Source organism: Xiphias gladius, chromosome 23, assembly GCF_016859285.1.
Source record: "Xiphias gladius isolate SHS-SW01 ecotype Sanya breed wild chromosome 23, ASM1685928v1, whole genome shotgun sequence".
NCBI lineage: Eukaryota > Metazoa > Chordata > Actinopteri > Istiophoriformes > Xiphiidae > Xiphias > Xiphias gladius.
In genome coordinates, this window is record NC_053422.1 from 4,243,724 (window position 1) to 4,249,191 (window position 5,468).

Consider the following 5,468-nt stretch of genomic DNA (forward strand, 5'->3'; position numbering starts at 1 on the left):
TTTAATCCTTTAACTATTTGGAGATAGCATCAGAGAAATTACAAATTATCTTCTATTTGATAAGGAATGCATCTAAGGGAGTATTACTGATAGTTCTGCTGCAAGTATGCTTTTATGCAGAAGTGAGGATTGCTCTGAACCAATCAGAATCCAGTTTCCTCCCTGTCTGTGACGTAAATTGTCTTAGAAATGAAGTCAGTGCTCTCTGCTGTGGTGCAGACAAATGCAACACACTGTCATCTGCATCACGACAGGCATCGGAACGACCTGGATTTTCTATATTTGTGTCCTCAGGTTGATGTCTAACAGAGAGAATCTCCATCTGTCGACGCCATCAGGCTCCTCTCCAACAATATTCCCTATCAGCTGACGCATCCCTCAACCTAGAGCCAAGCAGCAGCGTCTCCAGTAAAATAATCACAGCTACAACTGTCCTATCTGACATGTTATCTGGCTCAGAGTGATTGCTTTCTTTTTCATGTGGACAGCCCCGCAGCTATCTCCGTGCAGCGATCTCTGTGTCGCACACACGAGGAAACTCCCAATAGTGTTTCTTTATACATTTATTTTTTTGCTTCTGCATCTATGTGCCAGAGCAGTAAATGCCACTGCGCTGCCGAATGTGGCAAGCGTGTGCTGTATCATCTGCAGTCGGCGGCCAGCTGCCAGGACAGCTGTGTGTTCAGCGCTCGGCAGGGTTGTCAAGGATTTGGAATTAGTTATAGGAGCACTTCTTCTTTTGGCCTTTTGTTTGTGACACACCTCAGTCAGTCACACAGTTGCACATATTCACAGTGAGAAACTGCACAGGCATGCGCAAAAAAGCGCATGTACAAGATCATGCAGGTGACACACATTACTACCGACTGTAGAGGGCAATAATACGTGTGCAGTGCATGCAAGCTATGTGACGTCCCTGATAGTGGCAGCATACGGCGAGAAATGCTGCAAGAAGCAGTGAAAAAGGCTGCAGACGGTGTAAACACAGGTGATAGCAATGCAGGTTTAAGAATATTCATTCAAAGTCTCTGTCAGGCCTCAATGATAACATGCAGCTATGTTTGTTTAAAAGAAAACAGCACAGGATACATTTAGGTTTAAGGTGACCAACTAGGATAATGACTGGCTGAAAATGAACGCGGTAGGTTTTGACTCAATCTGATGTCCTACTGAGACATCGTTTAACAATTTTAGCAACACCAACAACAGACACATGGGGAGTTACCGCTAATACGACCTCTCACATGTGGTTTACAGGCTTTTTTTTTGGTCAGAGTGATGGTGAAGCACCCGGAGAGCAGACAATAAGCCAAACAGAAACATGGAGGCCGTCAAAGCCGAGGGTAAACATGTCACAAATGGGTTTTGAGCCCAGTGGGAGAGCTTACTGATTGCCTTCATTATTCCCCCTCAAATCAAAATGTCAACCAGCATGAAGAAAGCAGTCCTACTGTGTTTGGTGATAATTAGAGGATCTCTCAGCTCTCTGAGATCAAAGACTGGCCAAGCAAGAAAATTCAAGCTTTTTTTTCACTTTGTGCCATGCTTCCTCCTTCACCATTTTAGAAAGGCTTTGCAGCTGTAACATGAGGGAAAGTCTCTTTAAAGTTCTTTGTTATTTTTAACTTGTCTCGTCACATACAACTGCTGGGGTGCATTTTCCGGTTTCCTTATGAGGACTGCCAGCCAAGATCAGATGTCATCAGGTAGTGCAAAAACCCTGAACAACTACGCTCACCTGTTGGTGGGCTGGCAGTTGTGGCCAAATCACTGCCAATCTCCTCCTGGCTTCTAGCTTCCATATCCAGCAAGAGGCTTCTTCTGCCTCTTCCCCCATCCTGCGAGCTGCTTGTTTCTTGCCCCTTTCATCCAGGCCCAGACCTGACAATAACCGCCAGGTTGATTTGGCTGGGAAACCTCTACAGCCAAACTGTGAAGAGCTAAAGAAGCCTGGGCAGGAGGCCGTGCTGGTACAGCCAGGTCTTAAATTTACCGGGGAGCCCAGATTTGAAGATCTTCTTCAGCCATTCATCAGCCTACCTCACCGCATTTGTGACATCGGCTCCATCTGTCAGCTTCCCATTAAACCACTTCCTCAAGCACTTTACCAGGTTGTCCTCACTGGATCGGATGACCTCAACCTGAACTTGGAGACGTAAAATGCTGGTAACTTTGCCCTTTTCGATCATCCAAGTCCGTCTTGGATGAGGTTATGTGGGATTGACCCAGAGGCGTCCGCAAAGTTTCTGGATGGATGTGTTGATGTAGTGGTTCTGCGTCATAGAAGAGGTCGGCCTTCTTGCAGGCACATAGAAGAAAATCTTGCATTCCACATTCAGAAAGAGGTCCTACACTGGGTGATTGTGATGGAACCCTCTCCCTTTGGAACAAAGTTTGATGGGATTGTGCCTTTGGGCCAGATCTTTTCTTGTCTTTCCAGAGAAGTTTTGGGCACTTCTTGTACACTTTATAAGGCGTACTGCTTGGGCATGGGGCAGCTGATGCTTTGGATTATGTCTTGGATTTCCTGCCATGTAGTCTCCTTCACACTTGGTTCAGTTGATGGTTTTTCAGGTCTGCGAACATTCCAATTGGCTCTTAGTCACTGATCCCTACAGGGGTCGCTGTGTGCATCTCGCAGGATGTGTGATAGTGATACTGCTTGCATTGGCAGTAAAGGGTTCAACTGAACCTAAACTGCTTTCACGGATGTATTATGTACCTGGATACCGGATGTTAAAATGGCATCCATCCGTTGCAGTTAAAGTTTCTCACCCAGCTCCATACCGCAAAGCATTGTTTACCCGTCATGTCTGGGAAAGTTTTGTAAATATTAAATTTTCGTGCTTTAGAAATGTATAATTCAAGAGGCAATAACAGGCACGGTGTGCCATTTGAGGTTTCCAGTCAAGAGTTTCACAGGTTATTGGTAGAATCTTAAACCAGCAATAACTGGGGGCAGCAGAAACAAGCTATAAAGTCGACTGCCTTTGTACACATCCAGAAGACACGCAGCAGCATTTGCATTTGTCCAGTACTAGCTCTCCTGTTTTCAGTCTCTCCCAACTGCTGAGGGAAATAACTGGCTCTTTAAGTGTTCCACTTTCTTCACTAGTTAGTCTCTCTCCATCTGATGCTGGGCTGTGGTTAGGTTGAGGTAACGGGAAAGATTGTTTCTGGTTAAATGTCAATAAACACATTGTGTCTGAAGTCACTGTGAACTCTCTCTGTATTTAACCAGACCACGATATTTCCCTAACCTTAACCAAGTGTGTCTGGAAGAAATTTATATAACCTTAAAAAAGTTTAATAATGCTGTGGTCACTGCGAGTGGATATTGTACTGCTAGGTATTTTGGCAGACAACAAAATGCATTGCCAGTGAAAAGTTTTCCCAATATCAATATTTTTGCAACTTGCCAAACTTAAATTCACGATATTTCCTCATTATGTTACTAGAAAAGTTAATCCGGTTGGCATTACACTTCCCTCAAAATGTATTTCCTGTTGCAAACAGGACACAAGGTTAAATGACAGCAGTGAGACTGAGCCAAAACAGTAAAGGTGCAGACCCGGAAAAACGAGAAAAATCAGCTGAAAGATGCTATAAAATTTCGTAGAGCTAAAGGGAACGGCAGCGTTTCCCTTCTCTTGAGCAGATACATTTTTTTTATAAAAAGGAAGCAAAACATAACAATTCAAAATCAAATCTAAATTCTTGGCTGCAGGCTAAATGTTGTCTGATAAGTTGTTACTACGACTGACTTAAATTTATAGGGGACTGGTCTTGAACTGGACAGCTCCGTACGGCTGAAATTGATTTATGTGCATGAAGCAGAGCTTTGTGTCTGCTCAGCAAGTCTTGTGGTTGAATAAAGGCCGGAGAAAACAATCACCATTTGTGATCATTTTTAATGTAGAGCAACCAGCATTGAAGAAACAAATGTGTTTTAATGTGCACTGCATCCACCTATTCCCCATCGGTTTAGGGGAGCTGCTCAGCGGCAGAGAGTGCAATGCTGCACAGCTGGCAAACATGTGGGTGTTGTCTCCCCCAGGCTGCTTCTGTAAATACAGTATGGATCCTGTCTTGAAGGGGCTTTCAGTGATATGTGACGTCCACTGGACCCATAGGAATTACCACAGCATCATTAGAGCAACAGAGCAGCCCTCTGTATAAGTGGGACGGTTAATCAGAGCTGAGACGCAACAGAAACATTTAGTGAGGAGGAAATGTGTCCCTTTGTTAGACAAAAGCAAACCTGTTTTGTTATTGCTTTTTTGTCGTTAGTGCTTTAAAGGTCTGGCAATCGCTGTTTGAGAAACCCAGGCTTTAAAATGTAGCTCTAAGAAAATAGTGTTTTAATAATCTTGCTTTTTTTCATTGTTTAAAGTTGCTATATGTAAGTATTTACTATACAGCATTAACAGCTGTTTACTTACCAGTCTAGAGGAAACACTGTGAGCGTCGAACTTTCCTTTACTCACCAACAGCTGTCTCCAACGGTGGAAAGCAACGGCAGTGTTAACTCTTGTTTTGCTTCTATTTCTATCATTATATCTTTGCCACAGGCCGTGGTTTTTTGATAATGATAATGATGATGATGATGATGATGATGATGATGATCGCTTGCCAAGAGCTTCTGCCATCGTTGTGTTTACTGCTCCATTCACTGACTCATTGACAAGAGTTTAGAAAACGCCCTCTGGGCAGCGCGACTTCTTCCTCCTCAGTCGATCCTGAATTTTTGCCTTCTTTCAATGCTTCTCTCTTTTTAGTCTGTTGTTTGGTTTGGTTTCTTGGCAACACGTTAATTAAATTACCTCCTTTTTGCATTTACAAGCAGTATATACACATTTAATAAATAGTACATAACAAACAATATAGTAGATGTAAGAAGACATGAGTGTTTATTAACGTAATAACAACTATAACTCCTCCTGGGGAAACCCATCAGTGGAGGCTGGTGAATAAACGGATAAAGAATGAAAATTTAGCAAATTCTAAAGTATGTCTTCCAAGAAGATGTTCCAATTGTTGACATGTACATTAAAAAACATTTTAAAAAGCTTATAACTCATTATTATTGCTTATTCTCATTGATTGTTTATATACTACTTAGAAATATTAAATAGGGGGACTTAGATTGCAGTGTTGCTGGTTCCTCTAGATAAATAACTATGTACATAAATATTACTACAGTCTATAAAAGGCAGCCAGGCTTATAGTCTTAATAGTACAGAGAATGGGACTTTTTTTGTTCCAAACCAGAGCAGAAACCTGCTATAAAGTGACTTTAATCTCCCCACCTGGCCCCCAAGCGCAGATTTAATAAATATTTTACGCCGCTATTTCACCAAGGTCTGGTTTCTAATCTACGGTACAAAACTCCAGAAAGAACTTTCTCAAAGGTACTGTAGGAAACAGCAGCTGTTACGCCGTGTTACGTAAGACACATTGTGATATGC